At 55.5% G+C, this 11,478-nt stretch overlaps 1 protein-coding gene across 2 annotated transcripts in view; it reads right to left on the bottom strand.

Annotated features, from left to right (window-relative positions):
* DISP3 (dispatched RND transporter family member 3) overlaps positions 1-10,272 on the bottom strand; it is a 51,145-nt gene extending 40,873 nt beyond the window's left edge. The window contains exon 1 of one of the 2 annotated variants that reach the window (XM_007463159.1): positions 10,097-10,272. The gene's annotated coding sequence lies outside the window, so the exon portion shown is untranslated. Of the gene's footprint in view, positions 1-10,092 lie in introns of both variants that reach the window. The other variant, XM_007463160.1, reaches the window with a different exon arrangement.
* Between the last annotated feature and the right edge of the window lie 1,206 nt (positions 10,273-11,478).

Here is an 11,478-nt window from a genome sequence, read left to right as displayed (position 1 = left end):
CCCAAGTCCTGGCTGCTGCCTGGAATTCGGGGGAGCAGGAGGGCCCACGGGGCCCAGCAGCCGGTCAGCTCCCCAGCCCCCAGACCGCTGGATTAATAAAAAATAAAAAGATCCCCACAAAATACAACCAATAACAATGGTCATAAAAGCCAAATGGGATTCCTTCCTGGCTGATGAGCTCAGAGCCCTTCTCTCTCTCTGAGACCCAATTAACAAATATGTAAAACAATTCCCCTTGCATCTCCTCTCCAGCCCCAGCCGGCTCTTCCTGCGAGCTCAAGCTCAGGGGCGAGAGAGGAGGCGTCAGTGGGGGAGGGGTCCTGGGGCAGCAGCAGTGGCCCTGGAGGCTGGGAGTAGGGACCTGCCCTGCCACCAGCCTGCTGTGTTACCTAGAACAAGTCACTTAACATCTCTGGATGGGTGGTTCCCCATCTGTCAGACCGTGGGTTGGGAGAGATGCTCTCTAAACTCTCCACCTCTGATTGTTAGCTGCTGCCCAAGAGGGGAGGCAGAGGAAGGGAAGGGGTTCCCCTTCATCCCTATTCAGAAGCTAACATATAACTGGATGGGGGTGGGGACACCCAGGCTGGGTCCTGATGTATCATCAAGCCAAGGAACAGGAGCAGCCAAATAAAGTGTGCTGGCTGGGTGCCATGGGCTTAGCTGGGACATAGCAGGTGGTAACCTGCCAGTCCTTAGCTCTGAGGAATGCTTTGGAGACCATTACCCCTCCTCTCCCCCCACACACCCAGACCACATCTGTGGGTCTGGGGACGTTCCAAGACTCTTCTTGGCCCCATACCACAAAAGCGAAGCTCGAGGGCTAATTGGAAGCTGAAAGATAGAAAGCAGACACGCAAAGTGCTCAGACACACCAACGGGCCACCACGACTGGTTTGGGATGGAGCTGTAGAAAGGGGCTGTATCCCCACCCTCACTGCCCAGAAAGAAAGTGAGAAGGCTTAGGACCGATCTCCCCTTCTGAGAACCTGGGGCTCCCCCAGCCCCTGCTGCCTGGGCTCGTGGAAGGCCAAGGAGGCCAGCCCCAGATGCAAGCAGCTCAGCAAGATGTTGGCGACCGCTGGGGCTCTCGTGTCCCTAAGCCATAGCCTTGATCCTATCCTTGATCCTCTCATCCTGAGGGATTGAATGATGCTTCATCTCTGTAGCAACTTACAGCTTGTAGGTGATTTTCATATAGGTTTTCTAGTCTTAGGAATTATTTCCAATTTACAAGCAAGAAAACTGAGGCTAAAAGAAGAAAAGGGATTTATTTGAACCTGACTTCTGATAAGCTCAGTACTCGTCTCATTATACTAGGTTTTATTTGAGTCTCACGTGTTGGAAAACTCTCACAGTGCTAGAGCCTGCCTTCCCAATCCCCACTGGTGTGTGCACATGTTGCCCCCCAACCCCCCGCCCAGCCTCTGCCCGCAGGAGTCATTCTGGCCACAGGCACAACCCTGGCTCCTGGGAAGGGAGGAGAGAAAAAGCACCAGGGGGTGACATCCAACTTCATCATCTTGGTTGGCCGGGTGGAAACTCACCTTCCGTGCCTGCACGGGGAAGTGCTTCCTGGCTACCCTGCTGATTGGCAGTGCAGGTGCATATAGTTGGGAGGGAGGGGTCAGTTCAGGAGGTGCACTCAGAGCCCTTCCACAGCCGGGGCCAGCAGAGAGGCCCCTGGCAGGGTGGGGAGTCTGACCCTGGCCCTCAGCCCACCCTCCATGATGGTGTAGCTGCCTACAGAGACAGGAACAGAGGGCTGGAGCTCGGCTGCCGGAGCAGAGGGTCCAAGATGAAGAACAGACCCCAAGTGGCACCCCTCCCCAACTCTGCTGCCTTTCCCATGAAATGCTTGGGAGATTCAAGGCCCCAGGAACTCAGAACTGTTGCTCCTGGCCCTGCTTCAGAGGCCAGGAAAGACCCAATGAAGCCACCTGGGCTCCAGAATGTCGGGCCCCTTCTGTCCCACCCCCACCCTGCTCTGGATGCAGTGTTATCCAAGGCCTCATAGGAACTTCCCTCAAATCCTCCCACAATGATAGGGCTCAGTCTCCTATTTGCTCATGACCTTGGGCTAGTCTTTCTTCCTTCCTGGGCCTCAGTTTGCCCTTCTGTAAAATGGGAGGGCTGGACTCAATGAGATTTCAGGTATTTCCTAGTTCTGTCATTTGGAGTCCTCAAAAAGCCAGGACACAGAAGTGTGATAACAGAGAAGACGGGGTGGCTTAGGGCTAGGAAAGCAGCTGGGAAGGTGAAGAGGGTTGCAGATTTTTCAGGGTGCTGGGGCTGCAGCCTCCATCAGCTTTACAGTCTCCTGAGTTCCAATCCCTGCCACGGCCAGGAGCCAGAGAAGCCCGGTGACCAGAGGGCCCTGCACAACGGGGTGGGGATGGGATATGGAGAGGGCAAGGTTCAAGGATTCAGACTCTGTCTCCCTGACTCTGAGCTGAAGGGTGTTCCAGCGGACAAGAACAGAATCCTTTGCCTTGTCAGTACTTGGGGTCAGGTGTGGCCAAATCCAGGTCCTGGCTGGCAAAGTCTCTCGGCCCCGTTCACCGATTCTATGTTTATGCATTCATTCACTCATTCATTCATCGTCTTCATTCATTCACCTCTTGGTGCTTTTGCTATATAAAATAAGGACTTTCTGTTAAATCATCATTATCTTAACTTTGTGGTGTCTTGAACTCCTTTCCTCTGTAAGGCTCCATGAACCTTCACATCCCAGATCTATTCTCATGAGCATTAATGCCCAAGAGTGCCTCTTGGCTGACTCGTCCCTGTTTATCACAAATTTCTAGCTCTGTTACTCTGGGATCATCCACTCAAAGCCTCTGGAAGACCAGGTCACCAAGTCAGGAACCCCTGCAGGGAAGCTGCGGTAGCTACTAACCTACAATGCTCTTCACCAGCCAGCCTCTTCCCAGCTTCTCTGGTTGGAGAAGGGAAGGGGGTTATTTTTCTTCTGGCTACTGAGAGATCAAAGCCTGATTTCTCTCTAGCTTAGCTGAATGTCTCCCAGGCCTGGATTGCAGAGAGGAACCGAAACCAGCATCCTGCCTTTGTCAAGTCACAAGATGATATTATAAAACCAGCAAATAATATTTCAAACAGAGAGTTCTCACATACGATCGTGTCCAGAGGTATGCAAGTCCCAGCTGTATCTACATGGGATGAAAAGGGGAAACTTCTGGATGAAAGCCAGAAAAGCCCTGCCAGTCTGCCAGATGTTGCCCACATCTGGATATCCAAAAAGTGATCTGTTCGGTGGCTTGGTAGTCAAGGAGCAAATGGTCAATCCACGTCACCCTGTCAACCAGGACGCAGACCGAGCCCATATGTACAAATTACCCAGATTACTGAAGGATCCAAAGGGTCGTTTGATTTCAATCATACTCATCTGTAAGGACCCAAATCAAGTGGATATTAAGGCCAAAGCACAAGCCACAATCATCACATGGTGGTCATGATCGTGCACTGAGGCCAGCTTGCCTGGGTTTGGGTCCTGTTTCCGTGGCTTACTGGCAAGCTGTTCAGTCTGTGTTTCACATTTCGCATCCTTAAAATGGAACAATAATGGTAACTCTCTCATAGGGCAGGTATGAAGATGCAATAAGATAATACCTATAAAGCCCTAAGCCCAGTGCCTAGCAGGTAGTAAACAGTCAAAATACGTTGGCCACTATGATAATCATCGTTATTATTGGGGTGATCACCCGGCAGAACCCTCCCGACTAAGAACACGAGAAATCCTCCAGGACAGTGCGAAGGCCAATACAGTTGGGAAGGGGGGCGGGTGAAAGACATACTCCTCCCCAAACACCCCAGGAACTCCAGTTTGCCACAGCTGTTCCAACTCCGAGCCCATTTAAGCTGCCTTCCTCTGAGACAAGATCGCCACATTCTCCTTCATGACAGGAGTGGCTTCCAGCGGGCAGTCATGTCTCCTCTATTAACAAGGTTTGGCAAAGGACGCATCGTCCAGGTGCTAGTATGTGTGTTGGATGCCTCAAGCAGATGGCTGGGCGGGGATGAGCCTTCCCTACCGTACCTCCTCTCCCACCAAGACATCGAGCTGGGGAGGGCACCCAAGTGTACTGCAGGCACCACCCACAGGAAATTTCCTTCTCACTGTGAAATGACCACTGGCCTGGATCATGTTCTCCTGCCCCAGAGGGCACCTGGGTCCCTCTTCTACTTCTGGCGGGGGACCTGGGTGAGCTATTACTTATCATCCATCACCTCTGGTCCAGGTAGGCGGTGCTGGGGCAGGGATGGGAGACTCTGGTGAGCTCTACAAGGACAGAGACTGAGGTTTTTCCACTTCTGCATGCCTGGCACACAGTGGGGCTGCTCAGGCAAGACACTCGTGGGATGGGGGATTAAGGAGAAGGCTTTTTCTGGTACAGGAGATTTAAGCCTCTGGACACTGTATCCCAGGACAGCATTCCCTAGTTCCAGCGAGTGCCCCCTGTAAGAGACCCAGATGGCACCTGCCGGTATCTAAATCCAAGCCAGTCCTTCCCACTGTCACGACTATTCCTCATTCCCAGTGGTCAAGTTCACTGATACAGCAAGACCCTAATCTTCCACCCAAGAGCCCTTTCCAAACTGCCCAGGTTCCCAGTCTAGTTCCCTCAGAGGGAGGAGCAGAGAAAGCAGGATGCCAGGGCTAAGGGCATCTCCGGGAATCCCACATGCCTAGCGGGTTCTTCCCCTTGAGTTCAGGGAGAAACATACCCGGACCCTACGCTTCGCTAACGTCTCCCAGGGGCTGGTCCCAGGACCGTGCGCTGGGCTTCCTTCCAGGTTTTGGCAGAGGGTCAGCCTCTGCTGGCACCAATGCCAGCAAGCGTGACGAGGCCTAGAGGTGTAATATAAATAGCCTGCTGCTGCCCATGAGCTCCTCCGTCCCCTTGGCTTTGGTTCCAAACCTTCTCCCTCCTCACCCCCAGAGTAAACCTGCTAGCAGGGGCTCTGCAGGGCCCCACACGCCTCTTTCCTAGCTGTGTGGCCTTGGGCAAGTGAGTCAACCTCTCAAGCCTGGGTCCTTCAATTGCAAAGTGGAGTAAGTACACACTTACCTTCCAGGGTCGTTGTGGGGATTACATCAATTAGCCCACGTCAAGCTTTTAGCACTGTGCCTGGCACACGGCAAATGTTCTGTATCTGTTAGTGCTGTTGTTCACAGTGACGAACGGCGGGGGGGACCTGGGCAGGTCAGTCTTGATATCAGGGGGGATGCGGAAGAGAGGGCTTGGCAGTGAAAACCAGCTGCATCTCACCTCTGTGCTTGGAAGGGAAGTGTTAGGTTTACTGCCTGCACCCGTTCAATCCCCTTCACTGGGGCCATGTGGACGCTTCCACATACTCAAGGAGGCTAGCCTGGCCACATGGCACACCAGCCTGGGATTCTGAGATTCAGGTTCTGCCACCAACATGCTGTGTGATGCTGGGCAACTCACTTGCCCTCTCTGAAGTAACTTCCCCATCTAAAGAAGCCTCTCGCAGCCCTAACCTCTTATGGAGTTAAATTGTTTTTCATAGTCCAAGCTTCAAAGCGGGACTCCCGTCTGAGCCCATCCCCCCAGGCAGACAGGTCTGGGCTCTCATGGTTGGGGACACAGCCCAAGATGCAGAGGTAAGACACCTAGTTCCAGCCCCAGCCTGGAAGCCTGGAGTACTGATCCTGGGATGGCCAGAGCTAAAGTCTGCCCTTTCCCCCTGGCCCAGCCGGCAGATGAATTTACATTCTTTTGAAAACCATCACATAAGTGGGTTTCTTGACAAATAAAATGTATTGAATAAATGAATGAATGAATGGCAGAAACAATGCAGAGTACTGGGCAAAATAGGGGCTCTTGCTTCATTCAGATGAAAATCTGACCCCAACTTGGCCCCTTCTAGCCATGTGGCCTTGGGCAGACCTCTTGACTTCTCCGAACCTTGGTTCCCCTCATATTAAATGGGGATAACAATCCACATGCCATGAGATGGTTGCGAGGTTAAGTGACCCCTTCCATTTACACGTGTAAATGCTTGGTACCTGGCACATAGTAGGTACTCAACAAATGGCAGCTGTCATTATCAGGATTGTTATTACAAGCCTGCTGCCCCCATTGTAAGGCAGAGGAACCAAGGCCATCAGCCTTGTTTGGTGCCCATTTCCAAAAAGCTCTGACTACCAGAGACACATTATCTCAGTCCTCCCACCTGTGTACCTTCCAGCTGGTGAGGAACAGAGCGCCGTCTGGTCTCCCAGGGCCAGGCAGGGAGTGAGCTCGCGGGGGAGGCTCTGCCACCTTCCCTGGACCAGTCCTGGCAGCATACTTGCTTCCGGCCTTAGTCGAGCAGCTGGAGCGTGAGCCACACTGTCTTGCCCGTGAAATGCAACTTTTGGAAAACATGCATATTTGTGAGTTGCTGCGTGTTTCTATTTCGGGCTAACACTGCCCTCTTTACTTATTTTCCCTGGGCTCTGCATTTGGAACCCAGCTTGCAAGGGTCTTCTGACAGACTTTGACGCTGCTCCAGGCTTCTCTGGCTGGAGACGTGCTCAGGTGTGGGAAGGGTGGGCAAGAGAAGGAAGCTTTCAGATGACAAGCCCTCTTCCTCGGCTAAGAGTGACAGATGATCAGACACCCCTGCCTCACTGTCCAAGCTCTCGGTTTCTCCAAGTATAGGTGGGGGAAGAAGATACGAGGTTCGCGTGGGGAGCAATTTCAGCGAGGGGGAAGGGACCCAAAGAGGCCAATCACTGAGTCTCCAAGCATCATAATGCTCACATCATTATCAATACCACTAACGTCATGATCAACCGCTGTTGCCACCACCACCACCCTTTTGGGGCACCTATTTTTTTTGTTGTTTTTTGCGGTACGCGGGCCTCTCACTGTCGTGGCCTCTCCCGTTGTGGAGCACAGGCTCCGGACGTGCAGGCTCAGCGGCCATGGCTCACGGGCCCAGCCGCTCCGTGGCATGTGGGATCTTCCTGGACCGGGGCACGAACCCGCGTCCCCTGCATCGGCAGGCGGACCCTCAACCACTGCGCCACCAGGGAAGCCCTGGGGCACCTATTTTTATGACTGAGAGTGGGCTGGCTGATTACCCTCAGGGAAAGCACTTCATCTTTCAGCATCTCGCTCCGCTCATCTGTAGAGGTGATTTTCGCAGTACCCAGCTCATGGGGCTGTGAGAAGTGGTTGCTTAGCCAAATGGCAGCGATGAGTGTCTTCCCACTCGGGTGCAGATCCTGGCCAGCTGCCCGTGGACAGCCTACCTGGTAGAGTCTTCGGGACTTGAGTTGACTGCCAAGCCTCTACCCACCAGGCATGGCCTCTAAAGCTGCTCTCAGCTAGCCCCTTCTCTGTGGTCATTTGCAACCAGCCCAGAGTCTGCCTTAAGGGGGGAAGGGACTCAGACAATTCCATCCACCTTTGAATGACCAGGTGAGTGGAAGGGGAAATGAGGAGACAAGGGAAACGTGTCTAAACTATTAGAGAAAAGGGCTTAAACCATAATTCCAAGATGCCGAGGGTCAGGGGATCCAGGTTTTAGTCCTGACCCTTCCACTCATTCATTCATTCACCCACCAAGCTGCCACCAGCACAACCAGTAGTTCATGCAGAGGATATACTGACAGTAGAATCAATGCCTGCCCCAGTGGAGATGGCACTTCAGTGGTGTGACCTCAAGAAATTACTTGACATCTCTGGTCTTATAAAGGAAATCATCTGAACATCCATTGCTCAGGGGACAGGATACCTTCACTGGTGGTGGGTGCTCTGAGGAAGGGGAAAGGTACCATAAACTCTGGGGTTAGAATCACAATTTTCAATCCCACCCACACTCAGGAGAAAGGAGACTCAGGAGAAAGCCAGTGTCCCACATCATTAGGGCCAAACTGGGACCCTTGAAGGTCACCTCAACCAGCCCTGTCCTTGTACAGATGGGGAAGCCTAAGGCTCGGAGAAGGGAATTTGCCCATGGACACACTGGGAGCCTGTGGCCTCGATGAATCTAGGATGTGCCTCCCCGCCCCCCACTTCCACTCCAGTGTTCCTTCCACTGCATCACTCTGTGACTCTTCCTCTCTCAGCTCAGTTTCTGGATTTTAAGGGGCTTGCTGTGATTCCAGAACTGAGGAATCCTGGCCCCTTGGAGAGACTGTGAGGGACCTGTGTCATCTGGCCCTGAAGATTTTCCCGGGGAGGGGGCAGAAGCTCCCCATGGGGAGGAAGGTCAGACTTCCAAAGAGAGACGTATGGGGGCGTGGATTCTGCTGGGAGAATGAAGTCAGCTCCCCCTAAGGATCAGCTGTGGCCGCATTGGAGCAAAGACCGACGGGATCAGACCCAGGTTGCAGGAAAGTTGGGGAGAGAGTGAAGGCAGCTGGGAAAGAGGAATTGGGAAAGACAAAAGGTGTGTGTGTGTGTGTGTGTGTGTGTGTGTGTGTGTGTGTGTGTGTGTGTGAAGATAAACATGGGGGAGGGGAACCGAGCAGGGAAACAAAGAGACAGAAAGTGCAAGCAAAGAATATGCAGAGAGACAGATGTGGACCTTGGTTGTAGGAGCTTTGTCTGAAATAAGAAAGGGGAGCAGGCATGAGGGTGGTGAGCTGAGAAAAATGGACTCTGAGCCCCATACCAAGATTCTGTAAGGCTGGGGTTCTGTTTGCCGCTTCCACTGGGCCAGGCTACTCCTTCCATTTGGCAGATACCCTGTTTCCCGACCAAGTCTGCACTGGGGTGGGGGGAGGGTTTTCTTTGTGACCTGCTGCTTCCCTCAAAGGGTGTGTGTGCATGGTCAGGGGAGGGCTGAGGCTGAGGGAGGGAGCCTGAGTAGCTCTGTGAGTCACTGGGCATCCCTGTGAGCACCCGGAGGTGAGCTCTGAAGTCTGAGGCTCAGTCAGATGTCCAGAGACAGCAGGACCTGAGTGAAGATATTGCTCGGCTTGCTGGTGCTTGTGGGAAGATCTGTGTTTGTTCACGTGCGTGTGGATCTTTCCTCCATGTGCCGATTGTGTGGAGTGTGGGTGGATGTATATAGCATGAGTGGACTATGAATCTGTGGGGATTGTTTGCGGGTCTGTGGTTTGCGGGTAGACCCGTGTCAGTGTGTGCATGGACTGTGGATCTGTGTGCTCTTGGGCCCGTGGGCACGTGCGCGGGGGTTGTCAGTCTCCAAGGCCGCCTCCAGGTGCTGTCCGTGGAACTGACCCCGGGCGTGGACCGGTGGGCACCTGCGCCCAGTCTCAAGAGGAACCTGGGGCCAACTGTGGAGCAAAGAGGGGCCGAGGAAAGGACGCCTCCTAGGAGGCGCCTTCCTAGCCCAGCTGCGGGCCCCCCAGGGAGTTTGGAAAAGTTCTCCCAGTGGCGGGGTTGCTCCCAGGAGTCGGCGCCACTCGCGCCGAGAATCTTCCCCACACCCTCAGCGCCACCACTGCTGGCTGCCCACCCCATCTCCACACTCACTAGCATTCTCAGCAGGGCCCGGCGACCCTCTCGTGCTCAGCTTCCAGAGCCTACCCGGTCTGCCCCAGAGCTCCCGCGCGCCCGGTTTGACCGGTTGCCAGGTTAATTGGGCCCCAGCACTCCGGGAAGGTCCAGTCGAGAGCATGAGTGCGCTAAGGTAGAAAGTGGATGGAGAGGAGGTCATTAATCTTTTCCAGTCCCCTCCCTGAGCTCCAGCTGGGGTGAGAGACTGATCCCGGGCGGCTTCAGACTGATGCCCAACTTTTCCGGAATCAGTCATCCATCCGCAGGGACTAGCAGGGGACTAGAGGTCGGAAGCCTCGCCGTTTGTGGGCATCAAACAGGCTGGTGCAGACCCAGGCTGCTCAGGCCCCGCGGGGAGTTGGTGAGGAGGGAGCTCGGCCGCGGGGGGCTATAGCTCTGGGCTCTGCGCCCCACCAGCCGGCTTTCCCGGAGGGTCCGAGGCCCGCATCCCGGGCTGGCTGGACAGCGGGAGAACTTCACATACAGAGCCTCGCAGGCCGGGGTGGGGGCGGCGCGGAGGGCTTGCCCCCCTCCTCCGAGCAATGCATCCCCCTGCCCCGACCCGGATGGCGCCCAGCGGCCGTCGCACTCACCTCGGCTGGCCAAGCTGAGCTGGCTGAGCCGCGGCCGCGGGAGGGAGGCGCGCCGTAGGAGGCCGAGAGCTGTGGCCACCCTGCCGTGCGGACTTGTCCCCTCGCGGGAGTCGCAGAGAGAAGCTCTTCGGAGCTGCAGGAGGCCGGCGCTCCCCGCTCCGCTCCAGAGCGCACAGACAGTGCTCAGCCAGCTGTGTGTCTGGCTCCCCAGCGCGCACCCGGAGCTCGCTGCGCCGCCGCCGCCTTTTATTCGCCGCCCGCCTTTGTTTGGGTCCGGGCTCCTACCACGGGGCGTGGGGGTGTGCAGGGCAGGCTCTGGGGCCACACCGCCCCCCAGACCCTGGCGCCGCCGGCCTCCGCGCCGCCCGGCTTTGAGTCAGTAGCCGGCGAAGGCTGGCGCTCCGCCGCTCCCTGCTGTCTCCAAAGCCCGCCGCCAGGCGCCAAGGTGGCCGCCGCTCCCCCTGCGAGAGCCGCGCTGTGGTATAGCCGGACTCTCAAAGCCTGCGGGCGGGGACTGCGAGGGGCGCAGCGACCTCTGTGGGTCAGTCCCCGCCTCTGCAAACGGCCCTGACAGGGTCCCCTGCCCCGCCCCCCCACCCCTTTCCTAGATTCCCACCTCTCTCCTAGCCCGCGCTCCTCTCCCCGTCCGCCCGGTCTTGGCAGGTCACCAGCCGCCTGGACACTGGAGGGCATCCTCAGGTCTCCTCCGGAGGGAGCTGCCAAGCCCAGGTTCCTGGCGTCGTCCCTTCCTCCCATCTCCATTCATCTCTCTGGCACCAGAGCCCAGAGCCATGCCAGCTCCTGGGACCGGGCATCCCTCCAGCCATAGTACACGCTCTGCCTATATCCCTGGTTCGCGGGCCACAAGGAGAAGGGGCCAGGGAGCCAAGGCTATTATTGCCTGGCTCATTTCTCTCCATCAGGAGAGAAAGACTCAGAGGACATTAGCATTGGTGTCACCCAGGGAGAGCCAAGGGGGATGCCTTGAAAGAGGACTGGTTGCCAGCCCCCAGCAGCCGGATGGAGGGGTTTTACTTATAGAAGCCAGAACGAAGGGAGGCCATTGCTACTGTTGTGTGAGGGGTGAGCCAGGAGTTTACGATACATCCTCAGTGTGTGCTGAGAGCAGAACAGAGGAAATAGAGAGGGGGTCGAAATGCAACCCCTGTCTCTAGGAAGTTCCCAGCTTACGGGGCAGATAGAAACACGGTTGAATTCTAAAATGAAACACCAGGCCCCATACCCACACATGGATGCTCAATCCATGCCGCAGCCTTTCTTTTTAAAAGAGGAAAACTGAGTTGGGAGCACCTCTAACATGGAAGGGCTGAGTGGAGCTTCTGTTTGTTCCTTACCTTCCATCCCTGCTCTGTCTCTCTGGT

This window comes from Lipotes vexillifer, unplaced genomic scaffold, assembly GCF_000442215.2.
Source record: "Lipotes vexillifer unplaced genomic scaffold, Lipotes_vexillifer_v1.1 scaffold109, whole genome shotgun sequence".
In the NCBI taxonomy this organism is placed as follows: Eukaryota; Metazoa; Chordata; class Mammalia; order Artiodactyla; family Lipotidae; genus Lipotes; species Lipotes vexillifer.
Note: the sequence above shows the minus strand (reverse complement) of the source record. Positions and strands in the feature narration are given on the sequence as shown.